Source organism: Apis laboriosa, unplaced genomic scaffold (genome assembly GCF_014066325.1).
Source record: "Apis laboriosa isolate Shangri-la unplaced genomic scaffold, ASM1406632v1 scaffold122_cov146, whole genome shotgun sequence".
Classification (NCBI taxonomy): Eukaryota; Metazoa; Arthropoda; class Insecta; order Hymenoptera; family Apidae; genus Apis; species Apis laboriosa.
In genome coordinates, this window is record NW_025221084.1 from 2387130 (window position 1) to 2401180 (window position 14051).

A 14051-nucleotide genomic window follows, 5' to 3' on the forward strand; every position below is an offset into this window, starting at 1 on the left:
TTCTTTCGTCCGTTTTCCTTTATTTTAATCTCAAGCTAGTTTCCAGGTTAGTTTCAGCGTCTTTACAGTCTTTTGAAATTAATTCGAAGGAGGAATATCGTTATCTTTCGTTATCGCGATGAGAAAAGTTCCACGAGGTAGAATAACGCGAGGGAAAAGAGAGTTGACGATATTATTGGCAGAAAATTGAGGAATTAAAACGGCCTCTATGAAAATTTAAAGTTTCTTTTCTTTTTTTTTTCCAAAGCGATATCGCGGTCTCGTCGCCTTACATCAACCAGCTCGTTGTTCCTTAATTAAATTGACTTTTTGACTACGATGCAATTACCGCGTCGTGAATAAAGCCGGAAAGAAAATTCTCTGACCCAGAAAGTGTTCCTGAAAAATTGCCGCGGTTAAGCATGACGAAGAACCGCGATTCTTTCTTTTCTCTAATTTTTTTCTCTTTCTCTTTTTTTTTTCCCCTCTCTTTTTTCTTTCTCTTTTATTTATTTTATTTATCTCGCGGATTAAAAGTAAATTTCGGGTTTACGCATGCCGAGTTGCATTCGGAGAATGCTTGATCCGAATATTACAATCAGATTAATAAAAATTTACGATAACAAATTTATTCGTAAAATTGTTTGACTTAAGATGCAAACGAATACGAATTTTGAAATAAAAAAAAAAAGTTAATGTTCTATATAACATTTATTTGATAAATTATATTCTTGACAAATTATAGATCTCATGAATTTCTTTTTTAAGTCAAGTTATTATTGAAATTATTTTTGACCAGACATATCAATTTTCGAAATATTGATATTAATTTTTAAAATTTAATAAATTTATTAATATCTCATTCAAAAGATAAAAGAAAAAGGTTTAATGTTCAATATTACTAACTTGTATTCAATACTTCTTAATATCGTGTAATTAATTATTTGCTTTATTATTTTTTTTTTCTAATTCAATATGATGATTATCGAAATTTTTTAAGCAGAAATATAATGCTTAATAGATTATTTCAATACACATGTATATTTCGAATCGAGTCGGACATATTTCATATTCATTACGTTAAATGTCGGAATGAGCATTAATGGAAAAAAAATAATAATTCATCAAAAGTGCGGACAGGTTTTCGTGCTAACGACCTCCAGTCACGAATCGGAGATTCCTGCGTAATGAATCAAGATGGTGACACAAAGTGGTGCACCCTACTGACCCTAATGCGTATGATCGCATTGAAAAGAATAAAACATTAATGAGAAAAAAACGAAGAAGAAATAAATTTTACAGTTATTACATTAAACAAAATATTACATTACAGAGAAGATACTACAGATAAAATACTAAGAAAATTTTTAAAGTTTTTTATTGGAATAAATATATCTTTTAGTATCTATTTATTTTAATAAAAAAAATAATAGACATAGTATTATGTAAGTCTTATTCCTACGTTCTTGTGCATGTTATTATACTAAATATAATAATTTTCATTTTATATAATTTTATTTCATTTTTTTTTTATATGTAAAAATGTCACTCTATAAGAGTTACAAAAAAATAATAAATACAAAATTTTGTGATAGTCTATTTTTTGATTTAAATTTTATTAAAAAAATTTAAATAAATTAAATAAAAAATTGCGACAAACGCAAGTCTAGAAAAGATTTAATTAATAACAAAATAAAATAATAAATAAAATTTATAATATAATATAATATAAAAAAATATAATATTTTATAATATAAATATGATGTAAAAATCAAAATTATTTAAAATAAATTATTTAAGATCAAGATTTATTAACTAGAAGAGAAAAACTTGAATTTTAATTAATAATATGAATAAATTTCAAATAAAATTTTTTTAAAAAAATAACGAAAAAACATTTTTTTTAAATAAAACTCTTTTCTTAAATTCATAAACGCGTTATTCCTTCATTTCTTGAAAAGAAACGTGTCTAGCAGTTTCTTTTAGATTCTTGGAACATAACTACTACGGTAACATATTACGTAAAGAACAGGTAGTCACTACGTAATACGGTGACACGCGTGATTTTTTTACTACGAGCCACGTCCTAGTTCTCACTTCGCGTGCAAACGTTTGCACAGTGATAAGCAAACCTCTTTGTATCATCGTTAACTGTTGTAAGTTTTCGATAATATGATAGAGTATCATTTAATGCAATATAAACATATTAATTTGCATCAACCATATGCGCGAATCGATGGAATAAAATAATTATTACATAATACCTATATATCACATAACACGCTTGCGTATTATTTATATATGAAACTATAGATACTATTAAAATAATATTTTTATTTTAAAAAATGAGTTCTTTAGTAATAATGCAATAATAATAATTTTATACTTATTTAAAAATAATATTTTTATAAAATTAGAAATTTTAGAAAATATTATTGCATATAATCAAAGAATGAAATGTTGATTTCGTTTAATAATAAATTTTAATATTAATAAAATATAATTAATAAATTGTAAAATAATTATTATCAAAATCTTTAATTACACATAATAATATTTTGGACGTTGTTAAAATTAATATTTCAAATTATTAGATTTTAATCATGATGAAATAATTTTATTTTTTCTTAAATAAATTTTTTTTTCTTAAATAAAATTTTTATTTTTGAAAAAGAATATAAATACATGATTGTAACGATTTAAAAAAAATAATTCAATATACTTCAAAATTTGAATTCATTATATATGACTTTAAATTATAACAAAATTTTTATTATTCAAAGATCACATCAAAATTTTATGTTCATGAAGATTTAAAAAAGACAAAGTTTTAAGATCAAGATTTATACATTACATTTATACAACCTGCGTTGTATAAATAATTTCTATAATCATTCAAAGAAATAATGATTTGATTGTAATCTATTCGAAGATTAACCAATTGCACACCTAATATATACAAATCTATAATTTTTGTAATTATGACAAAAAAAATTCGATCAAAAAATTTATCTGTTGTATTATAAAAAATAATAAAATCAATTAAAAATCAAATATTTATTGTAAAAAATAAAAAAAATTAATCAAAAATTAGAAAATATTAATGTTTATTTCTATCTATATTCTTCTTTCAATGACTCCAATCTATTCTTTTTATTCATGATTCCAAGATGAAGAAAAAGAAAAAAAGGGTTTAAATATAACTCAATATATACACGTACATCTTTTGAATCTTAAGTTCAAGCACGACCACATCGGATACAGAGACACAAAGTTTCTACCCATCAATTCCACAGGCTAAAGGAATTTCCAAGGCCCTTTCGAGATAATGGGCCATGGGACCGAGGGTTCAGACCTGTTTGAACTCGATTCTGAACTTAGACTCCAACTGCCAATGAGTATCGATATTTCGAAATAAACTCGATTCTGTATGTTAGATAAATCAAGTACACAATTTTGGCTGATTTTAGACTAATTTGATTACGAAATCGATTTTATGAATTGATTGTAGAGAAAAAAGAGTGTACGTAATTAAAGAATGATTATAAAGAATATATAATAAAATAAAATTTTAATTTGAGAGAAGAATATAGAATATATTTTTTATAATTTTAATAAGATCACATATCAAAATCAATTTTTGTCTCATATTGATTGATAATCAATAAAAATAATATAATGATTGTAATGTAACAAAAAAATTTGTTAACCATTTTAAAAATAATAATAAAAGATGGTTTTAGTAAGATTTGCACTATTTTTCTTAAATATTTCCTTATATTTTGAACACATCTTTGTCATTCTATCAACTCTACTATATACATACAGATATATCATATTAAACCAAAACTGAAATCTTTGAAACATACAATATATTCAAATACACATTCATCAAGCATTTCATTTGTTAAAAATAGTTATGACACAATCAGCTACTTAATTAAAATAATCATGACATTAGCTCTTTAATATACATCCATACCATTATCGAGCACAAGATTAACGCAATACGTGAAATGATTAAACTCTTGAATCGAGTGGCTCTATCGATGAATCGAGAATCATACGCAAAGCATTGTACTTGAAAGAAAAAGAGTTGGCTTTTTAACTAGTTACGAAAGTCTTTGTCCCTCGTTTTGTAGGTGCAAGGTGGTTTAACTGCGGTTTTAAAGGATTCTATTATTGTCGAGGGTTGCACTTGTTTGCAGAACTCGACCTTATTCCAACTCGTCCGCCTTTTTCAAGGTATATGTGCGTAGACAGGATGAGAAGAGACTGCGTAACACGAGCTCGACTTTAATGTGACCTCATGACCCTTTAAAAGGAGACAACCTCTTCTCTGGAATTGAACTTTGATTTCTCATTGTAATAGTAAATATAGATTCAAAGTACATGATTTTTTCTTTTAAAAATTTGTAATTTTTAAAAGGAAAATTTATAAAAATTTAAAAAATTTATAAAAATTTATAAAAATAGAAATTTATAAAAATAGAAATCTCTTGCTCTATATAGAAAAACAAGGTTCGTGATTTACTAGAAGATAAAAGGTATAATTATTTAAATTAATCATCGCTTTAAATGAACATGTACATTCAACAAAATGCTTTAATATAAATATTATTTCATTAATTAAATCAAATAATCTAATGTTTTGGAAATGACAACAATAATAAAAAAATTACAATTTAAAAAAAGTCTGAATTTGATACACTCCTAGATTAAAAAATTGTATAATTTTTACAAAAAATTTTTTGAAAAAGTTTTAATTTCATCTTTAATACAAACAAAAAAAGCATAGAATTAACTCCTTAAAAGATAAATTTCTTTGATCGAATAATAAATTCTTATATTCAGCATGTAAACTTGATAGAGAAATGCACGTGGAAAGAGGCACAATTAGTAATTAACATCGCGATATAGTGCTCGAAGAAGATACAAGCTTTTGGGTTAATTAAGTGAATATCGAATTCAGCTACATACGTCTGTCGAAATTTCTCTTATATAAATTACATTTTCAACACGATAGAAATTCTACATCTTCGGAAGCTCTATCTGAATAGCGCAAACACCAGAGTTAAGATTTAACTTGCCTCAAGTAGGTAGACAAATAATTAATGTAATCGTAATTATTCGTACATTTCTCCTTAATCTTTCGAGTTGTAAAATTCTCATGTTCATCGACGTAACGCCATAAAACAAACAGTATAGACAAAATATTCCAAATTTGTATAATTCTCGATATTCCATACTAGAAACGAAGATGAAAATTTATTCGTTGCCCGATGCGTCACAACGTTTAAGCAAAAATAGAACGCGGTCTTGATTCAATTTCGGAAGACCGAATTATATCTGCCGGGATATATTTACAATGAATCCGTTCTCGAAATCAATTAATAATGATCCCACGAAGTCATCATTCAAAATATATATATTATATTATGATTAGTATTGTTTAATAATCAATAGACATTAATCCACTCATGAAAATAATTCAAAAAATTATTAACTCATATATTTTAAATATTACAACGTAACTTAATGAATGCAATTACATTTAACCCTTTATGATAGATATATACTAAGTCAGCACACGATATTCATTTATGTTCATTTTGCGTTTGAATGTTTTATAATTTAATTTGAGTATTTAAAAGACAATTTATATTTGACATAATAAATTTGAATAGCTTCATTATTACTTTCAATTTATAAATAAATTTTTATAACATAATTATTAATAATCACAACATAAATATTTTGAATATTTCAATATATGCATAGATTTGAAAAATTTGTTATGCTTTTCTAAAATGTTCAATAATAAAACAAAAATCAATCTTATAAAAATAGAAAAAAATTTATTTTATTTAAGTTCATATATTATATATAATAATATAATCATTTCTAAATAAAATATATTTTAATATTTTTTTCATATTATAATATCGTATTTATAAAATTTGAAATATAAAAAGCATATGACGAAATTTTAATTCTTTATGAAATAAGATATATATGAGTTTCTTATGAATTTAAAATCTCAAAAAATATTATTAATTTTTATTTTCTTTTACTACATTTATCCATATAAACAAATAACATTTTTAACTATATCATTAATTAATTTTAGAAGAAATAATATAATATTATAAATTATATTATGCATTTAGTTCGATTTTAGAAATCAAAATAAATATAAAAAATTATATACAAAAGAATTAGTTGAAATTTATTTATTAAACTTATTTATTAAATTACAAACAATTTAAATTAGATGAAACGAGACAGATATAAAATATAATCAAGACAGAGTGGTCTCATTCTATCTCTTCTATCTCATTTCTATTTAACGCAAACTTAAATTGCTTATAACTTAATAAATAAGTCTCAACTGATATTTTTATGTATCAACTTTTATATTAATTTTATATTCATTTTGATTTCTAGAATGAACTGTCTAAATGTATTCCACAAATATATTAATATATGTATATATATAATTATTATATTCTTTTCTAAATAATGTAGAATTTTTACGAAAACAAGTTGTGTGGATATCAATAATTTTTTCAATAAAATTATTTTTATTTCATAATTCTGCTCGTTTCTAAAAATGTGCATCGGTATTTATATTGAGACCCAAGTTTACCAGGCGACGTATAACACCTCAGACAAACGGAGACGAGAAATGTGCGCGGCTGCAACGAAAAACATTGCAAGGACGCACACCGGATGCTCATCCGTACATGCTGGCCGACATTCAACAAGTGACTGACACTGATGTCGCGCGAACGATATCCTACATCCTCTACCCTACGAACTAACAGGGTTGAACTGACAGGAACGCTAGTGGGGAGGAAAGAAGAGGTCGATCATTTTGTTGAAAGGTCAAGAACGTATGAAAAAAAGTTGTCATTCGCTATTTCTATGCATGTTCCAAACAGAATAACAAGCGCACTAAAATATTTGGAATAATCGCGTTTCAGGTAATCTCAATATTATAGCAACAATAAAACAACTTTAGATATTGATCGTAAAATATAATAGGATAATTTGAAATCATTTAATATCACTTCTCGTTATATATTTGATTAAAAATCTTTCGATATTCGTAAAAAAAATAAAAAATCGGATAAAATCGATTTCGGGATTAATTAGAAACATGAAAAGAACGTTTTCAAATATTTAAAAAAAAAAATTAAATTTAAACACGTTATTGTTGTTGTTTCATTGATTAATCCGATCAATATAGCAATATTAAAAAAAAATGAAAAAAGATTGAAATCTATAGTATTTCAATAACAGAGTAAAAACATAGTCGTAACAAACGGGATGCAATAGGTTTAATAATTTACCAATTGAAAGTGCAATTACTCACCGCGCTCGTCGATAATTTCAAGTGACTGAAGGGCCCGTGAGACACACGAAGAGTATCTCAAGAGTTAATTTTGCCTGGTATCGTTGCAGAGATTTCCAGCCGATCGATCATTGACTGGTTACGCCAATGCAGCCATCTATAAAGCTACCAAAAATTAATACGAAACGATAATTGTTACATCTATTCTACGGAATATATATGATCACACATCTCTATCGCGATCTTTGCATTTATAAACATAATTCATACATATCGATATAATTATCATGAAATTATGTCATTATTTTCTTGTTATAGCTCAAATATTAAATTAATAAAACTAAATTTTCATTCTACCTAATTAAACTCAAATTTTATCATATTAAAAGTTCATTTAAATATGACAAACGTATTTTAAAATTTAAAAAAATTACATTGTTATATTTTTTTATTGATTAATTCATAAAAAATTATTTTTTACGTTTTCTCACATGCGTTTCATGATATTTGCTTATAATGAATATATATATATCAACTCTAATTGCATTAGAGATGCAGAGTGATACTGTAATAGAAATCACGTAATAAACATAAATATAATGTGATAAAGAAGAGAGATCTAATGATTCCAAACAAAATAATTACAGAATATCTTACTAAATTTAAATTCATTATGAAAGAACATTGTTTAATAATCTTGTAAAAAATTTTATTTCGAAATTAAATTTATATATTAATAAAAATATTATAATGTATTATTAAATGTATAATAATATAATAGAAATATTGATAATAATTGATAAATAATATAAATGATAATATTCATAAATAATTGTTATATATAATAAATACTTATACTTATGTATATTTCTTTTGTATGCACAATTGATATGTTTTTTTGTATTAACTATTATCGTTTACAATGATTTCGTATAACATTAATATAATAAAATATAAATTAAACAAAACAAAATACATAATTGATTTAATCTTTAGTTTTCTGTAGTAACATGTATTATAATGGTATAATACATAATATTTATTAACTATCGAATAGTGCATTCGTCATCAGTTCATTAATACTCATTAATTTCTGCTATAGCTTTTTTATTTAATCTACAAACTGGTTGGTATCATTCATCATTATCAAAAAATTATATGCTTATACTAATTAAAGAAAAAAATGAAGTTTTTACGAAGATGACAAGTTTTTTAATTATTCAATTGAAAATATCAAACTTTATTTTGCAAGAACCTAACCTCAAAGCATCTGTTTACTCATGCGCACCATCGTCAAATGATGGCGCTGTTTTCTTAATTCTTGAATATCTTTGTTACTTCACTTCAATTTTAAAATTATATTTTTTGCCATATTAAATTATTATTGAATGTATTACTCATTTTATAAATTGAAAATGTTTAAATAATTTTTAAAAATATTTTTTCATATTATATGTAATAATCTTTGGTTTGTTTCTATATCAAAGATATACATCATGAAGTTTTCGTAATGGCGGCGCTGGCTACACGAGGTTCATAGGCGCGTAAATATCAGCATAGATGAGCACCAACGACTAAAGTAAAGAAATACTTTACTCTCTTCTCATCTCGAAGCAAAAGAGAAAGAAAGATAGAAAAGGAAACTAGTGACAAAGAACGAAAAAGAGGGACTAGCAAATAGAAAAAGAGAAAATCGAGGGGCCGTCATAATTCCTTGAATTGAACGGCGGGTTATTCTCCACCAAGGTTACCGACATAGAGGTTGAACGAAGCAAGCGGGCCAAGCAAGCAGGCTAGCAACCTAGCAGGCAGACTAGCATGCAAGCAAGTAAGTAAACGAGCAAGGCAGTCAGGCAAGCCAGGCAAGCAGACAGGCAAGTTGGCTGCCCAGTGAGACGCAGAGAGAAAAGCGAAAGAGGGGGCACATGACGAGTAGGATGAGAAGAGGTTGGATGAGAGAGGAAAGAGGAAGGGAGGGAATCGATAGAATGACAAGGACAGTGCGCCAGTATATACCGCAGCACGGCAGCATCAGGCGTCGTCGGCGGTATATGGACTTGGATCAGACGGGTGAAGAGAGGAGGGTAAAAACATTTCGAAGCGTCCCTGTCTGGCGGCGCCACCGTTGCGTCGCTGTAGAAACGTACTATCAATGTGCTAGTATATATGTGAGTAGCAGTAACGATGTAGAATAAGGCAATGTTGGTAGTAGTAGGAACATAGTGGGGGAAACGTCAGGCTGGCAGGCTTGTGGGAGAGAGAAGTGAACGGCGGACAACGAGCTCATGGGGCGACAAGGAAGGGGATTGGTCGGAGCGTCGGTACGGGTGGAGGGAGGAAGGAGGGCAACACGATCAGGTCGGCAGGCTGGTGAGAGAAGGAAGAATAGAGAGAGAAAGGGAAGAGAGAGAGAGAGATAGAGGAAGAACGTTGATGTTGAGCAGTGAGGTGAGCGAAATAGAAGAGGGAGGGGAGTGGACGGGCGGTTGGTCGACAGCTAGGGTGAGGGTCAGAGGGGTAAGAGGAGGCAGAGCCGACTTTATGCAGCTGCGGGACGATAACAACGATGGGCTACAGGACCGCCGCTATAGCTGGGGAAATGCCAAATGGGCTACAGGACTGTGCCGGCCTAGCTGTACGTTCGCTCGCTCGTAGTGGCATGGCGGGCGGGCGGTAGAGAGAAGCAGGCAGGAAAGGCGGGAAGGAGAAAGGGATTTCAAGCGGTCGTCTCTTCTCGTCTGCCTCTGCGCTCTACCTACCTATGTATACCTACCTACCCGGCCCGGGTGCTCTCTCCGGGTACACTTCTCTCCACTGCCTGGAACATACCGTCCTGGCCATACCTAACCTCTACTGCTTTCTGCGGCTAGCGCCCTTGCTGATGTTCCTCAACATCGGAGCACGTAGCCGCTTACGCAGACTTCGATGTCATTCATCTTGAGCGAGGTCGATTATTGTTCTCTTTTGGAAAACCTTATGTCCTTACAAGTATGATATCACGCAGTTAGTATCATAACAGTCTCTGTAATGTAAAAACCATAAAAAAAAATATAAAATATTTTTGTGATAAAAATGTATAAATGCTTAGTTTAAAAATGATTTCTATATTAAATTATTTATTACAATTTTATATCAGTTATATTATATAACATTAAATTTTATAAAAAACGAACAATCTTTTTAAAATATTATATATGATTTCTTTAGATTAATATTAATGTTTTTTTATTATTTTAAATAAAATTTCTCTTAATAATATATAAATAAAATATTAGAATTATATAGTAAATGTTATACAACATTATTATATATCAATAAATATCAAGAGAAATTGAATCTATGGTTTTATAAAGCATGTTATGACTTCTATGTAGCTCAAAGAATACAAACAATAAGATAGGTGATACATGAGGAAAAATATATATATATATAAGAGAAACGAGAAAAATATATATATAAAATCCATATTTAAAACAGAACTTCGTTTTCATAATCAAAATTAATAATTCGTTTCTTTTTTTCTTTGCTTCCTATTTTTATATCTGTCTTAAATTCTATTTGGAAAATTTAAATTTCAAACTGAAATTTCAAAAAAACATATGAATCGATAATCTCCTACTAAAAACAAGAAATTAATTTTTTTAATGGATTTACGATAACAAATTTATGATGAATATATATAAAAAAAAAATAACATTCGATTAATGCAATACAAGAGGAATCTAACTTTATCATGTATTTGAATTTGCCGCTGATTACTGTAGATATATAGAGGGGCGAGAACAGCATGCTTTCGACAATCGTCGACGAGATACGTCGGTCCACGCAATGACGTCAGAGACTGGTCCAATCCTGTCGAATACGTCCATGGCCCGATCTCACCCTATTGAGACAGAGAGAGAGAGATGCAATATATATATAATACGTAAAGCGTGGTAGAAAAAGACAGTATATCTTATATATATATATATATTAACAGAAAGGAAAGAGACAGAGAAAGAGAATCGCACAGGGACGCAAGAGCCAGCAAATGAGAGCACAGTTCGACAAATAGAAGGAGAAGACAGTTCGAGTTCCGCTCTCCTGCTCTTACGAGACGTGTATGCCGAGTTTTACAATATTGTTGCCAGAATTATTTGTTATAATGTTTAGAATATTTCCAATGTTATTATTGAAATAAATCTCGATTTTGTATCACGTAATATTTCTATGTTTATATTTTGTATTTGAAAAAAATTATTTTTTTTAAGAATGAAAGAGGTTATGATTCATAAAAAAAATATTGAAATTTCTATTATATATTTTTTATTATATATTTTTTATTATATTCAAACTATATTAAAATTTCGTTAAATGTTATAATTAATGTATATTATATATACTATAATAATGTATAATATAATCGATACAATCGATAACATAAAGTAATCGAACTATAATTTTATATTTAAAATTTATTTTAAAATATCTTATACATATTTTATTATGTCTATAAATCATGAAATAAACTCATTAGAATTTAAAAAATCATCTTTCAAACGTCATTGTATATTTATACTAAAGACAATAATAAATGAACTTATAAATTGTTTTTATATATAAAATTATATTGCTATAAATTAAAATTGCTAATCATTAAAAAATCAAATACATACAATATATGAATTTATAAAAAAAATAAGTATTTTATTTATAAATTATTATTAATGAATCATAATAATAAAATAAAATTATTATTAAATATATGTATTTAATGTATTAATATAACATATCGATGAAAGTATATATATATATATATATATATGTATATATACTTTCTACTATATATATATATATGTATATATACATGTATATATATGTATATATGTATAAGTATGTATATATATATATATATATATATTTTTGTATTTTTGTCACTTTTGAATTTATTATTTTTAATTTACAAAATAAAAAAATTAAAATTTAATTTAACATTATTTATCTTGCTAATGAAAATTATCGCAAGTCCGAATCATTTTTTGGATTATTAACAAATGATCAAATATAATATTTAAATTGTGAGTAATATAATAAAATAATATGAAATATATTTAATACATGTAAAATAATTTCATATTACTAAAATTCGATATTTTTATATCAACATTTAGAGAATAATATATTAACATTCATTTAAAAATAACATTAAAAATTAGAATTTATTATTTATCTATTTATTTATTAAATATATTTTATAATCATAAAACTCATTTTTAGTTTATTTAGTTTTAATTAATCAGAAAAACAATCAAAAATGACATTACCTTTGAATGAATATATTTTATTTAAAAGTAGCAATTTTTTTTTAATATTAATTTGGTGAATGTTTTATAATATGAAAAAAAAATTTTTTGCATGTATATATATTTATGATCAAATATCTATTTAAAAATATATATATATAATTCATATTTTTAAAAGAAACTAGTTTTAATGAGAGGAAATTTTATAATATTATATATAATATGATTTATTTCACACAATCAATGTTATGATTTATTTCACACAATCAATGTTATGATTTATTTACAAAAGCTATTATTTAATGATATTAAATTTATAAAGTTATATTTATTAAATTTATATTAAAAACTAATTTTATTATTTTATATTAATAAAATTTTATTATATGAATTTTTATTTAAATTTTTAATATAAACTTAATTAATAAATATTACATAATTTCTCTAAATGTTATAAAAAAATTTATATTATCATATAAAATGAATTAAATTTTGTTTATGTAAATAACTGAATGAAAGTTACATATATAAATTAGAAAAATCATAAATAGTTTATATTATAATCTATGTTAATCATTCATCATTTACGTAATCATTCATCATTTAAACTATATATATGTTATATTATTATTTTTAAAAATTAATGTTAATTAAAGAATAATATTTGTTAAAATAAGAATAAGTTATTGAGATTTTTTTGTTCACATCATTAATTTATATTATGTTTAAATTATATTTTCTATTAAAATTTTTTTTTTGAATAATTTTCTTTTGTATTTCCAACATATATCAAATATTCTAAGTAAATATATAATATTTTCTTCTTCTTTCTTTCTGTTCTAAAAAAAGTTTATATAAATATTGAAATCTAAAATATTATTCTAAGTAATATTTTGAGTTAAAAAAAATATAATCAAATAGTAATTAAACGCATTAAAAGTATAATAATGAAAGTAAATATTATTTTACATAACAGTTTAAATTCCCATTATAAGCTTAGTTCGAATTTCAGTCGCTAGGCAGCGCATGCGCATATATAACTTTCCTTTCTGAAATTTTTAATACAAAGAAAAAAAATGAAATTTCATAAAAAAAAGAAAAAGTATTCTATTGTAGGATATAGATATTGATACCAATTATATGTAACAAAATTCATTATATACTATACTTAAAAAATAATTAAAAGTGATGTTTATTTATAAATTAAATATAATATTTCAATATAGAAACACAATTGTATTATAATATTTGCTATTTTTTATTATTTATTTTTTTAGAAATGAAAAATATTTTTATTTTCTTTACTATTATGATTCATATATTTATTAAAATAAATGTTGGTGAAATTAATTTATTTAAGTTTAAATTATAAATATTGTATGATAATATTTAAACAATTTATATGAAACTAAATTATATAAATAGTTATTTTA